Here is a 16,002-nt window from a genome sequence, read left to right on the forward strand (position 1 = left end):
TATTAAACTGATAACCCAAATCTTCACGTCTTTTTTTTATTGGGGTTGGTGATAAGTCATATATTTCCTGTTTTTCAGTTGCTTACTTTTTCTGGTGTTAAGAGGAAAACCTTACAAAAAGTTAATTCTATCTTGTTAATTTGGCCCTGTACTCAGTGGGTCTAGTAATGGAGTGCAAGTCTGATTTTTAATTTCTTTCTTTTTTTTTTTAAAGATTTTATTTATTTATTTGACACAGAGAGAGAGAGAGGCAGCGAGAGAGGGAGCACAAGCAGGGGGAGTGGGAGAGAAAGCAGCAGGCTCCCAGTGGAGGAGCCTGATGTGGGGCTCGATCCCTAATGCCGGAATCATGCCCTGAGCCGAAGGCAGACGCTTAACGACTGAGCCACCCAGGCGCCCCTGATTTTTAATTACTTAAATGATTTTAAATTCAGGTAATACATGTATAAGGAATTCCGTTCAAAGGGCACAAAATGTGTGTGCTGTGTAAAGGACGTCTCTTTTCTGTTTGTCACAGAGCCAGCCAGCCCTTTCTCTTCTCTGGATGAAATTGTTACCTGTTTTCTTGTGCACTCCTTAGAAATAGTTTCCACACACACACACACACACACACACACACACACACACACACACACACTCACACTCACTCACACACTCACACACACACTCACACTCACACTCACACACACTCACTCACACACACACTCACACTCACACACACACACACACTCACACACACACTCGTACACATTTTAAAATATATTTACATTATTCTACATGGTGATTTTATTGATTTTTTTGTCCAGCTTTATTGAGAAGTTATTCACAAATTAAATTGTATATATTTAAAGTATATAATGTGATGATTTGATATACATATATATTGTGAAATGATTACCAACATCAAGATAATTAACATATACGTTATCTCACATAATGAACTCTCTTTTTTTTCTTTGTGGTGAAATCCCATAAAATCTACTCTCAGCAAATTTCACGTACACAATAACTGTATTATTAACTATAATCACCATGTCGTAACTAGATTCTCTGAACTTATTCATCTTATAACTGGAAGTTTGTACCCTTTGACCTACAGCTCCTACTTTTCCCTTTACCATAGCCCCTGGCAACTACCACCCTATTTCTACGAAATCAGCTTTTTTTTTTTTTTTTTTTTTTTAAGATTCCACATATAAATGATACCATACAGTATATGTCTTTCTCTGTCTGGTTTATTTCTCTTAGCATAATGCCCTCCAAGTTTATCCATGTTGTCTCAAATAGCAAGAACTCATTTTTTTTATGGTTGAGAATATTCCACTATATATTATATATACATACCTATATATGCATATGTGTGTATACCACATTTTTTAAATCCATTCATCTACTATTGGACACTTCGGTTGTTTCCATATTTTTAGCTACTGTAATGCTGCAATGAACATGGGAGTTCATAGGTCTCTTCAATACAGTGCTTCTATTTCCTTTGAGTGTATTTTCGAGAGTGGGATTGCTGAGTCATACGGTAATTCTATTTTTTAATTTTTTGAGGAAACTCCATTCCCACCAACAGTGTACAATGGTTCCTTTTTTTCTGCCTCCTTGCCAATATTTGTTATCGCTTATCTTTTTGATAAAAATACTTATTCTGACAGGCGTGAGATGATACCTTATTGATGTTTTGATTTTCATTTCCCTGATAATTAATGATGCTGGGCATCTTTTTCACGTACCTTTGGCCATTTATATGTCTTCTTTGGAAAAATGTCTGTTCAGCTGCTTTGACCATTTTTTTTTTTAAAGATTTTATTTATTTATTTGACAGAGATAGAGACAGCCAGCGAGAGAGGGAACACAAGCAGGGGGAGTGGGAGAGGAAGAAGCAGGCTGACAGCAGAGGAGCCCGACGTGGGGCTTGATCCCAGAATGCCGGGATCATGTCCTGAACCGAAGGCAGACGCCCAACCACTATGCCACCCAGGCGCCCCCTGCTTTGACCATTTTTAATTGGATCGTTTGGTTTTATTTATTTTATTTTTATTTTTTTGCTATTGAGTTGTATGAGTTTCCTATGTTTATTGGCTATTTACCCCAGATATATGGTCTGTAAATAAATATTTTTCCCCTTCCATAGGTTGCCTTTTGAATTTATTATTTCCTTTACTATAAAGAAGCTTTTTAGTTTGATGTAGGTCTCTTTATTTAGCTTTTGATGCCTGCGCTTTTGGCCTCTTACCTAAAATATCATTGCCAAAACCAATGTCAAGGAATTTTTCTCTGTGTTTTCTTCTAGGAATTTTACAGTTTCAGATCTTACATCTCACTCTTTAATCCATTTTGAGTTAATTTTTGTGAGTTGTGTAAGATAAAGGTCCAGTTTCGTTCTTTTGCATGTGGGATATCCAATTTTCTCAACACGTTTTATTAATGAGACTATTCTTTCCCCATCTTGTGTTCTCAGTGCCCTTGTCGAAGATTAGTTGGCTGTATACGTGTAAGTTTATTTTTGGGCTCTCTGTTCTGTACCATTGGTCTGTATGCACGTGTTTATGCCAGTACCATGCTGTTTTGATTACCATAGTTTTGCAATAGAGTTTGAAATCAGGAACTGTCATACCTCCAGCTTTGTTCTTTTTTAAGATTTCTTTGGCTATGTGTGGGCTTTTGTGAATCCATACAAATTTTAGAATAGCTTTTTTAAAAAAAATTTCTGAGAAACATGACATTAGAATTTTGATAGTGCATTGAATCTACAGATGGCTTTGGGCAGTATGGACATTTTAACAATATTAACTCTTCCAATCCATGAGCCTACGATATTTGCCATTTGTTTGAATTCCTCAATTTCTTGTTATCGATGTCTTATAAATATTTTCAGTGAACTGGTTTTTTTACCATTTTGGTCAAATTTATTCCTAAGTATTTTATTGTTCTTATACTTCTATAAATGAGATTGCATTGTTAATAATTCATTGTTAGTGTGCAGAAACATAATTGATTTTCTGCATGTTGATTTTGTATTCTGAAACTTTATTAGATTTGTTTATTATCTGTAACAGTTTTTTGGTGGAGCATTTTGGGTTTTCTATATAAAAGATCATGTCATCTGCAAACGGAGGTAATTTTACTTCTTCCTTTCCATTTTGGCTACTTTTTATCCCCCCCCCCCAATTGCTATATCTAAGACTTCTAGTACTATGTCAAATGGAAGTGGTGGGAGTGGGAGTCCCTGTGTTTTTCCTGATCTTAGAAGAAGAGCTTTTAACTTTTCACTATTATGTTGTTAGTGGTGGGCTTATTATGAATGGCCTTTACTATGTTGATGTACATTCCTTCTATAACTAGTTTGTTGAGATTTTTTATCATGAAAGGATGTTGAATTTTGTCAAGTGCTTTTTCTGCATCTATTGAGATGATTATACGATTTTATATAATGAGATGAATTTTCTTAATGTGATGTATTATTTACTGATTTATGTATGTTGAAATATTCCTGCATCTCAAGGATAAATCCCCTTGATTACAGTGTATGATCCTCTTAATATGCTGTTGAATTTGGTTTGCTAGTGTTTTGTTGAGGATTTTTGCATGTGTGTTCATCAGGGCTACTGGCCCATAATTTTTTTTTTTTTTCTTAGAGTGTCCTTGTCTGGTTTCAGTATCTGGATAATGTTGGTCTCATAAAATGAGTTGGGATGTATTCTTTCCTCTTCAACTTTTTGGAAGAGTTTGAAAAAGATTGTTATTAATTGTTCTTTAAATATTTGGTAGAATTCACCAGTGAAGCTATCTTGTCCTGGTCTTTTATTTGTTGGGAAGTTCTCTATTACCAATTCAATCTCCTTACTTGTTATTGGTCTGTTCAGATTTTCTATTTCTTCATGATGCAGTCCTGGTAAATTGTATGTCTCTAGTAATTTATCCATTTCTTCTAAGTTGTCCAAATTATTGGTGTATAATTGTTCATGGTAGTCTCTTATGATCCATTGTATTTTTGTGGTACCAGTTGTGATGTCTTTCATTTATAATTTCATTTATTTGATTCATCTTTTTTCTTAGCCTAGCTAAAGTTTTGTCAATTTTGTTTATCTTTTCACAAAGCCAACTCTTAGCTTTGTTGTTATTTTCTATTGTTTTTCTAGCCTCTATTTCATTTAGTTCTGCTCTAAACTTTATTATTTCCTTCCTTCTGCTATTATTGGGCTTCCTTTGTTCTTTTTTCCTTAGTCCCTGGATACATAATCTTTAATTGATCTTAGATTGATTATTTGAGATCTTTTTTTTAAAATTGAGGTATAATTGACATGTAATATGTATTAGTTTCAGATGTTCAGTATAATGATTTGATATTTGTATACATTGTGAAATGACCATGACAGTAGGTCTCAGTTCCCCATCATCATATAAAGTACATAGTACACAATACAATATTGTTAAATATAGTCACCACGCTGTACATACAATCCCCATGACTTATTTACTTAATGACCTGAAGTTTGTACCTCTTGACTCCCTCTCCTTTTGCCAACCCCATGACCTTCATCCCCTCTGACAACCACTAATTTGTTCTGAATCTATGGGTTTTGTTTTGTTTATTTTGTTTTTTAGATTCCACATATAACTGAAATCATATGGCATTTGCCTCTCTGTGTCTGATTTATTTCACTTGGCATGATATCCTCAAGATCCATCCATGTTGTTGCAAATGGCAAGATTTATTCTTTTTTATGGCTGCGTAGTATTCCATGGCATATATGCAGCACATATTCTTAACCCATTCATCCACCAATGGACACTTTTGTTATTTCCATATCTTGACTATTGTAAATAATGTTGCGATGAACATGAGAGTGTATATATATATGTCTTTGAGTTGGTGTTTTTATTTTCTTTGGATAAATATGCAGAAGTAGAATTACTGGGTCATATGCCCTTACAACTGAGTTGAGTCTCTCATAGACAGTATATAGATGGATCTTATTTTTGTTGTTGTTGTTGTTTTGTTTTTTACCCATATAACTGTGCCATGTCTTTTTTTTTTTTTTAAAGATTTTATTTATTTATTTGACAGAGATAGAGACAGGCAGTGAAAGAGGGAACACAAGCAGGGAGAGTGGGAGAGGAAGAAGCAGGCTCATAGCGGAGGAGCCTGATGTGGGGCTCGATCCCAGAACGCTGGGATCATGCCCTGAGCCGAAGGCAGACGCTTAACCGCTGTGCCACCCAGGCGCCCCATGCCATGTCTTTTGATTGGAGAATTTAGTCCACATACATTTAGAATAATAATAATTTGTAGGTATATACTTATTGCCATTTATTAATTGCTCTTTTCTTATTTGTTGAAATAGACCTGTATTATTTTGAGCTTCCCTTTTAGAACTGCTTTTGCTGTATCCCATAGATTTTGATGAGGTATTGACCAAAGTTCTTTTTTGTATTTTGTAAACTGTATTGTTTTTAAAATTTCAATTTCTAATTAGTCATTGCTAATGTATACAAATAAAATACTGTATCCTGAAACCTTGTTAAATTCACTTATTGGTTCTAATAAGTTATTTTTGTTTTTTGAAATTTCTGAAGGATTTTCTATGTAGTCCTTTTGTTTGCACATAGAGGCAACTTTTCTAGTTTGGAGACCTTTTGTTTCTTTGACTTACCATATTGAACTGGCTTAAATCTCCATTATAATGCTGAATAGATAGTAAGGGGGGCATCACCGCCTTTTTCCTAGTCTTAGGGAGAAAGCTATCAGTCTTTCTCTGTTAAGTATGATATTAGCTCTAAGCTTTCTGTAGAACTGTAAGTTTTCAAGTTGAAGAAGTTCCTTTTGAGTCCCTCTTTGCTAAGAGTTTTTAGCAGATATGCTTATTTAATTTTTGTCAAATGTTCTTTCTGAATTTGTTGAGATGATCATATGATTTTTACTTTTTAGTCTGTTAATGTATTGAATTACATTAATTGATATGTGAATATTAAATCAAACCTTGTTTTCCTTGAATGAGCCCTATTTGGTCATGTTTTATCATCTTTTTATATATTATTGGATTTAATTTACTAAAATTTTATTTAGAATTTTTAAAAAGATTTTATTTATTTATTAGTGATAGAGAGAGAGAGACAGCACAAGCAGAGGGGAGGGGCAGAGGGAGAGAGAGAAATAGACTCCCCACCGAGCAAGGAGCCCAGCTCAGGGCTCTATTCCAGGACCTTGGGATCATGACCCGAGCCAAAGGCAGACTTAACGGACTGAGCCACCCAGGTGCCCCTTATTTAGACTTTTTGCATCTATGTGCATGTAGGATGTTGGTATATGGATTTCTTTTATTATAATGTCTATCTGGGTTTCATGCCAGAGAACTTCTGGCCTCATGCAATAAGTTGGAAAGTATTACCTCCTATTCAGTTTTGTGGAAGAGTTTGTGTAGAATTGATACGATTTTTTGCTTAAGTGCTTGGTTGAATTGTCCAGTGAAACCATCTGAGTCCTGAAGCTTTTGTTGATTTGTTTGTGGGACACTTTTAATTACAAATTCAATGTATTTAATAGGCTATTTAGGTTAGTATTTATTCTTGAGTAAATTTGGGTAGTTTGTATCTTTAAAGAAATATGTTAATTTCATCTAAACTGTCAAATGTTGGCATAATGTTCTTAATATTTTCTTATTTTCCTTTAATATTCATAGAATATATAATGATATCATCTTTACCATTCCCAATATTAGTAATTTATGTCTTCTCCCTTTCTCCTGATTAGTCCAGCTAGCAGTTTATCAATTTTATTTATCTTTTTAAAGAAGCATCTTTTGTTTTTACTAATCTTTTCATTGATTTTCTATATTTTATTCCATTACTTTCTAGTTTGATTTTTTTTATAATTCCATCTCTTCTTCCTTGGTATTTGTCTTTTTGTTTCTAGTTTCTTTCTTTCTTTTTTTTTTAAGATTTTATTTTTAAGTAATCTCTACACTCAGTGTGGGACTTCAACTCACAACCCTGAGATTAAGAGTCTCATGTTCTACTGACTGAGCCAGCCAGGCACCCCTCTAGTTTCTTAAGGTAGAAGTTGAGGTCATCCATCTGAGGTCTTTCCTCTGTTCTAAGTGTTTGGTGTTATAAATTTACCTCTAAATATTGCTTTAACTGCCTCTCACAAATTTTGAAATGTTGTTTTCACTAACACAATTACTAATTTCCCTTTTCACTTTTTTTGACCCATGGTTTATTTAACATTATGTTGTTTAGTTTCAATATACTTGAGAATTTTCCAGATAATTGGTTTTTTAAGCTATTTTTATTGTGCTCAGAGTAAATACTTTGCATGGTTTGGGTCTTTTTAAATTTATGGAGACACGTTCTGTGATCTAAAATATGGTGTACCTTGGAAAATATTTCATGTGCACTTGAAAAACATGAGTATTCTAGTGTAGTGTTGGATGGGTTGTTCTGAAAATATCAAGTAGGTCAAATTGTTTGATAGTGTTCTCTTTAACTCTTCTATAGCCTTACTTTCTGTTTAATGGTTCTATCAATTATTGAGATTGTTGAAATCTCTGACTATAATTGTGAATTTGTCCTTTTTTATTACAGTCATATCAGTTTTTGTTTCATGCGTTTTGATGTTCTGCTATTATGTCCTCAATATGAATTGACCTTTTTATCATGAAATAATCTGTATCTTTAGTGATATTCCATGCTTTGAAATCTACTTTGTTCTATATAATATAGGTGTTTCATCTTTTGATTTCTGTTAACATAGTGTATCTTTTCTTATTCTTTTAATTTTAATCAGTTTGTGTTTATATTTAATTTTTTGATAGACAATATACTGAATTGAGTATTACTTTTTATTTTTTTAATCTGATCTGACAACCACTGTCTTTAACTCGTATTTGTAGGCCATTAACGTTTAACGTGATTGTTGGTATGGTGGAGCTTAAGTCTTGGTATTTGTTTTCTATTTGCTCTATCTTTCCCGTATTCTCCTTTTCATCATTTTTTATGTTTTCTTTTAGATTAGTTGAATATTTCATTGTTCCATTTTATTTTTATTGTTGGTTTATTAGGAAGAACTCTTTGTTGTGTTATTTTAATGGCTGTTTTGGTGTTTGTAGTCAACATCTTTAATTTATTACATTCTAACTTCTAGTGATATTATACTGCTTTATATACTATATAAAACCCTTACCACAGTATACTCTCATTTTCTCCTCCCAGTCTTTCTGTCATTATTGTCGTCTATTTTATTTCTATATATGTTACAAACTCCATAATCCATTATTGCTTTATATAGTCAATTATCTTTAAAGACACATAGCTAATAAGAAAAAAATATTTTAAAAACATGTAGTTGCCATTTTTGGTGCTCTTTGTTACTTTGTGTAGATTCTGATTTCCATCTGTTATTATTTTTCTTCTGGCTGATAGATTTTCTGTATTATTTCTTGTATTTCAGCTGTGTTAGTGATGAATTCTTTTGACTTTTGTGTATTTGAAAAATATCTTTATTTTACTTTTGTTTCCAAAGATATATTTTCTGGATAAAGTGTTTGAGGTTGACAGATTGTTTTTTCTTTTAGAACTTTAAAGATGTTTCTTCGCTATCTTCTGGGTTGACTGTTTCTGACATGAAATCTGATGTCATCCTTATCTTAGTTTCTTTGTATGTAATGTATTTTTTCCTTGGGCTACTTTCAAGACTTTTCTGTCACAAAGATTTTAAGTAATTTGGTTACAATGTGTCTTAGTGTAGTTTTATTTATGATTCTTGATCTTAGGGTTCATTGAGATTCTTGGATATGTAGGTTTATATATTTCATTAAATATGAATTATGTATATTTTAATTATGTCTGGCTATTATGTCTTCAAATTGTCCAGAATTGCCGGATCATAGGGTAGTTCTATTTTTAATATTTTGAGGAAACTTCATACTGTTTCCTGTAGTGGCTGTACCAATTTACATCACCCACCAAGAGTGCACCAGGGTTCCCTTTTTCAACGACATTTGTTCCCTTTGCATTGCTGCATCACATTTTGATAATTCTCACAGTATTTCAAAATATTTCATTATTATTCTATTTGTTATAGTGATCTATAATTAGCGATCTTTCATGTCACTATTGTAATTGTTTTGAGGCACCACAAACTGTGCCTGTATTATATAGCAAACTTAATCAATAAATATTATGTGTGTTCTAACCGCTCCACCAATTGGCTGTTCCTTGGTCTCTCTCCCTCTGCTCAGGTCTCCCAATGTCCTGAAACACAACAATATTGAAATTAGGCCACTTACTAACCTTACAATGACCTCTATGTGTTCAAATGAGTCAACTGATGTGGCAAACTTCATTGTTGTCTTATTTTAAGAAACTGCCACAGCCACCCTAACTTTCAGGAACTATCACCTCGATCAGTCAGCAGCCATCAGCATCAAGGCGAGACTCTCCACCAAGATTATAACTTGCTGAAAGCTCAGATGATGGTTAGCATTTTTAGCAATAGAGTATTTTGAAATTAAAGTATGTGCATTGTTTTTCTAGATATAATACTATTGCACACTTATGGTATATTATAAACATAACTTTTGTATGCACTGGGAAAACAAAAAATTTGTTTGACTGGTTTTATTGTGATAGTCACTTGATTGTGGTGATCTGGAACTGAACTTGCAATATCTCTGAGTTATGCCTGTGTATATGAGTCTTAGAGATGGCCATCTTTAAGAAACTGTGTATGCTTTATTATACACGTAGCTTATAAGTGATTATACATTTTGTTTAGAATCCTGGTTGATGTTAAGCATCTGAGACACCCTTGTTCTTGGTCTTCAGGATCTAGCTAGGCTAAATCCTCATCTATATTTTATTTTACCCATTATGTAAAGTGAACAATAAAAGCAGATAAAAATAAACAACAACAGCAGCAATGACAAGGACATGAAGTCATCCCGAGGCCAAATGCACCTTGAAATTTATTTATGGCTATCAGAGAGTCTCTATACTATAAACTTGCTTTAGGAAATACATATTTGAAGGAGTACATGCACTCTGATGGTGATAGCAGCATTATCAACCCTAGCCAAACTATGGAAAGAGCCCTAATGTCCATCAATTGATGAACTGAAAAAGAAGATGTGATGTATATACACAATGGACTACTACTCAGCCATCAAAAAGAGTGAGATCTTGTTGTCATTTACAACAACATGGATGGAGCTGGAGTGTATTATGCTAAGTGAAATAAATCAATCAGAGAAAGACAAATAGCATATGAAATACCATACCAAAGGAATTTAACAAACTGAGGGCTGATGGGGTTTGGGATAGATGGGTGATGGTTATTAAGGAGGGCACTTGTTATAGTGAGCACTGGGTGCTGTACATAAGTGATGAAACACTGAACTTTACTCTTGAAACCAATATTGAACTGTATGTCAACTAACTAGAGCTTAAATTTAAAAAATAAAAAATAAAAAAAATAAATTTGCCTTAGTAATGGTATGGGATTTATGTACAGATCATATAAGATGAAAACTGCTAGAATAGAAAAAACCTCCTTCCTAAAATCTGTTTAATATTCCCTGAGTTTTATATTTCCATGAATAGCATGATTATTTTTAGTCATCTATGTAGGCTCAAAGCCTTGTAATAATGTTTTATTCATTTCCCTCTATACTTTAATCAATCATCTCTTACAGCCCTCTTCCCTGAGCATCTAGTATTTGCCAAAAATCAGTTATCATCTAAATTTCACAATGTCTTATAGAGTAGATATTATTATTCCTATTTTCCCAATGAGAAAAAAAGAAACATAAAGAAGTTATACTGGTGACTCCATGTCATCGAGTTTGTAAAAAAAAGAGCCAGAATTCAGAGCCAGGTTTATTTGTCTCCTGAGCCCCCCCCCCCCCCCCCCGCTTTTTTTCCTACTAGAGTAAGCTAGCTTTCTCAGGGGACACTATTATTCTCTAGGGAGTTTTCCTCCTGAAAAATTTCATTGTTATTATTTTTTTAAGTTTCAGGGACACAGATTAGTCGTAACCCTTGGTTCAGAACATTTTCATCATCAGTTCATTCATGGCCACCTTTTATTTATTTATTTGTTCTTCTGTTTTGAAATAGTAATCATGATCGTAATAAAGTGAACTACTGCCCAACATGAAAGAGAGGACCTTGACAGTAACTTACATCTACTCACTGACTCTTGTATTAATCTTCTTTCAACTCCTACTGCCACTGCATGACGTGCAAGTCTGGATATCTCAGCTTTGAGCTATTTAAATTGCCTCATAATTGACTCATATCCAATTTTTTAGAAAGATTTTTAAAAATTTATTTTAAGGAGAGAGAGAGAGAGAGAAAAAAAGAGCATGAGCATGAGTAGGGGGAGAGGCAGAGGGAGAGGGAGAGAGAATCTCAAGCAGACTCTCTGCTGAGCATGGACCCCAACAGGGGCTGGATCTCATGACCCTGAGATCATGACCTGAGTTGAAATCAAGAACTGGATGCTGAACTGACTAAGCCACGCATGCACCCTGACTCATCCAATTTTTTTTTCCCTTCAATCTATTTCAAACATCTCTTGGTATTTGATTGATATTACTAAAATACAACTCTCTTACATCAGTATCTTGTTCAAATCTTTTACTCTTTCCCCAGGATTTCTTAGCTGGCCTTTGAAGACCTCTAAGATTTGACCTCAATCTACACTCTAGTTATATCTCACAGTGTTTTTATACACTGTATGCTCTAGACAAACCAAAGTGTTTGTGCTTCTCAGATAATCTCCCCCGTATTTTTATTCTTAGTGCCTCAAGCCATTCTCTTTGCTTGTGAGCCAATCTCTGATCCTTTAGTTATGCCTTTCATGAAGTTTTCCTTGATTCTCCCAACTAGAAGTAAACACTGAACTACATGAATCACTCACATACTTGTGTCTATCACATGGTTCTTAACGCCTACTAACTCATGCTATAACAATTTGTATTCTTGTTTTATTTCCATTAATGGATTGTAAGCTCTTAAGGGATGGGGATTATTTTAAATTTATTTTTGTATTTCTCATCAGTGCGGTCATTTACTTTGGTTTTCCGTTACTTGTGGGAAGGATGGACGTCTGTGAACCTCAGTTATTTAGCAACAACCAATTACTTCTGCCTTTTATTCTCAAAGCCTTTTTTCTTTTGCTTTTCATGACTCACCACTTCTGCTTATCCATACACTGAATATATGGGTGGTGGTGGAAGTTTAGTGGGGGTGGGAGGAGAGATAAAGGAGGAGGAAAGGAAGTACCCAATACATACAGCTATGTCATAGTCTCCAAGACATGGATCTATAAGGAAGTGATGTAAGCACATTTGACAGGCAAGAATATGACAGTATCACTTATTTCAAGGGTAAGGAGTGGCTGGAATGGAAATGGGGAGGGGGGTCCAATTTCATATGGTGTCTCTTGGGCTATTTCTGGAGCCTCCTAGTTGACTAGTCATTCTTACTACATTGAATAATAATACCTTGCCCTGAGTAGCACATTATAATGTAATTCACATGACCACTATTTCAAAGATAAGGAAAATAGGTTGATGCAATTTCTTTAATTCTTTTCTTTTCTTTTTCTCTATAATTATCTTATTTACTGTTTCACAAGTTAGTAGTACTTTTCTCCTACCCTAAAAGAATGCAGGGACTTTTGAGAAGCAGAAGAGGGATGACATTTCTAAATACGCGTGAACTGGCACGTTGATGGAAGGAGCTCTCCCCCTGTTTGATGTGGTGCTGTCCTAACCAGCCACTTTCATGCACTGAAATGCAGTTCCTAAGGTTCTTTACCATTTCTTTTATAATCCATCTTCTTGCTTCTTTCAGGGCTCCAAACACTGTTGCTTTTTTGGTGCTCTCGGCTTCCTGGGCTGCAGTTTGGGTCAGGGTCTTCCCCCCTGAGTCTCAATGTTCGGAGCCCCTAGGCAGTGGCAGACAAATTATGCCTATTCAATCATGTGAATTCTAGCTTTCTTAGATCTATTTCAGTGAAGTTGCTAAGAAGGACCAGGTCTTTCACACATTTATTCCTGAGAAAATGCCATTAATGAAAACACTGTAGAGTCATAATTCCATTTGCTCGCCAATAATTCGTACATTGTGTGACCTACCACATGCTGCTTTTGCAGCTTTACACCTTCGGTGGAAACTTGCTGGAGAAAACCCTTAGGAAAGAGGGAGGGAAGGAGCGAGGGGGAGGAGGAATGGAGGAATGGAAGGAGCAAGGGAGGGTGGGAGGGAAGAAGAGAGAAAGGGTGGGGGAGAGAAAGAGAATGAGAGAGAGAGAGTGTGTGTGTGTGGGGGGACTTTATTTTTAGCTTGAACCCTAAATCAGGGCAGACAGGAAACAAAAAAGCAAATGTACAGGACGTTGATGTCTAGGTGACGAGTCCTGTCAATGTTACCAAGTCGTTCAGGGTTTCCGTGGCATTGCTTTTAAAATATAACCTACAGGTTGAATGTACTTATGAAAAATTTCAGAAAAGAAGTTATTCCCAATGAGTTTTTTGTTGTGGTGGTGATGAGGGGTGTGTGTTATTGATCTTATAATAGAAATAATGACTTTAAACCAGGTTTTCTTAGAAAATTAATGACTGCCCCAAGTTAATGGCCTTCAGCCAATCTCCCAGTGAGCCATTAATCCCCAGGAAATGCCCTGGGCCTTGATCATTATTGCATAAATAATACAAAAGTGGGTAGAGTTCTCTTGTCAGATGAGAAGCATACATTGCCCTTGTTGTCTCCTGGCCTCCTTTTATGGTAGTAAGAATAGCCTATTAGGGAGGAAAACTAACAATTTTGTTACCAATGCAAATAAATAGTCTTGTTTAAACAAAATTATTAAATAAGATATTGAACAACAGGAGCTCTGCATGTTTGAGTAAGAAGTAATGGAGGACTCCAAGTTCAGAACTCTTAGATGGCTGTACTTAGAGCCATGAGGGACGTAAAATATAGACTCAAATATTGAATTGAGAATAATGCAATTACTGTCATATTAGATATTTCCAGTTAAAATCAGGGTTAAAGTAACACGTAATTGACTTCTTTCATGGTTGCAAACAAAAGATGGTACTGAAATTTACTTTTAAAATTAGGACCTTAAATTCTAATAAAAATATCTTGAGGAACTACATTTTACAAGGTTTCAAATAAATATCATGATGGATGGGGATATTTTTCTTATCTTAAAATATCAAAGGACTTTCATAGTCCTTTTCGTGGCTTATTTTGCATTCCAGGATCGTCAAGAAGGCAAATAGTAAAATGAAAAACATGTGTGGGAAATTAGTACAGCCGTTGCCCTTGACTGCCAACGGAGATGCTCGTGAGCTAAAAAGGACTTGGAGGGGGTTTTCCTATTTTGAACAGAGATGTCCATGCGTGTCGTTATCCCACGTCCCAAATTCAGGTGTAGAACTTTACATGAGGTTTCTCAATAAACGTTTTCAGAATGAATAAACGTACTTTAAATATCTTAAAATGTTGTCAGTTTTACCTCAGCAGAGCTGGAAAAAAAAAAAAAAACAAATTAAAAAGTGCCCCTCCTTGTCCTAAGAGTTTTTGGTATATTTAGAAGATTAACTCTTTTTAATTTTTTTGAAGTTTATTTATTTATTTTAGTAATTTCTACACCCACCATGGGGCTCGAACTCACGAGCCCGAGATCAAGAGTCACATGTACTTCAGGTAGGCGCCCCAGATTAGCTCTTTATCTTTGTTATATGTTGTGCGCTTTTTCTCCCAGATTGGCGTTTATCTTTTTTCTCTTACATTTTTTTCTTTTTCAGATGACTACCCATTTGTCACAACACTATTTATGAAAGAGTCCATCTTGTCCTCACAGGTGTGAAATGCTATCTCAATTATATTCTAAACTTCCATATGTATTTGTATTTATTTTTAAACTTTCTTTCAATGCCATGTTTTGATACGTAGGGGAGCTAATTACTTCCCCCTTGCCTTTTCTCTTATTTTGTTACACTAGCCAGTAAGTCTGATATTGTATTAAATGGTTAAAAAGTGGGGCGCCTGGGTGGCACAGCGGTTAAGCGTCTGCCTTCGGCTCAGGGCGTGATCCCAGTGTTCTGGCATCGAGCCCCACATCAGGCTCCTCCACTAGAAGCCTGCTTCTTCCTCTCCCACTCCCCCTGCTTGTGTTCTCTCTCACGCTGGCTGTCCGTCTCTGTCAAATAAATAAATAAATAAAATCTTCATAAAAAATAGTTAAAAAGAACAGCAGGCATTTTTGCCTTGTTCTGGATCTTAATGGAAACGCTTCTAATGTTTACCTAATAAATAATATGCTGGCTTTAGGATTGAGGTAAATTTATTTTATCAATTTAAAGAAAAATCCATGGCTTTCTATTTTACAAATGTTTTATCAGAAATGAATTTTGAATTTAGTTGCATTTTTCAATGTCCTTGTCATTAGCCAAGTAATTTTTAAAAATCTTTAAGATGGTGATCATAGTGGGGCGCCTGGGTGGCTCAGTCTTTTGGTGTCGGCCTTCCCCTCGGGTCGTGATATCAGGGCCCTGGGATCCAGCCTGGCATCGGGCTTCTCACTCCACAGGGAACCTGTTTCTCCCTCTCCCTCTGCCTGTAGCTCCCCCTGCTTGTGCTCTCTTTCTCTTTCAAATAGATAAATAAATTCTTAAAAAAAAAAAAGATGGTGATCATAGTAATGGATTTCTTAATATCGAACCACTCTGCATTCATGTAATAAACTTGGTCATGAATATATTAATTTTTTTAAATATGCTGTTGGATTCTACTGCCTAATACTTTAAGATTTTTTGCCTCAGTATTCCAAAGTAAGATTGGTTTCTGTTTTTCTTTACTCTACTATTTTTTCAGGTTTACGTACTGATTTTTTTTTTTGTAATAATAGTTTTGGAAATGTCTTTGTTTAGAAAAATTTGTGTAGTTTTGGATCATCTAGTCTTTAAAAGTTTGGCT

This window comes from Ursus maritimus, unplaced genomic scaffold (assembly GCF_017311325.1).
Source record: "Ursus maritimus isolate PB19 unplaced genomic scaffold, ASM1731132v1 scaffold_11, whole genome shotgun sequence".
In the NCBI taxonomy this organism is placed as follows: domain Eukaryota; kingdom Metazoa; phylum Chordata; class Mammalia; order Carnivora; family Ursidae; genus Ursus; species Ursus maritimus.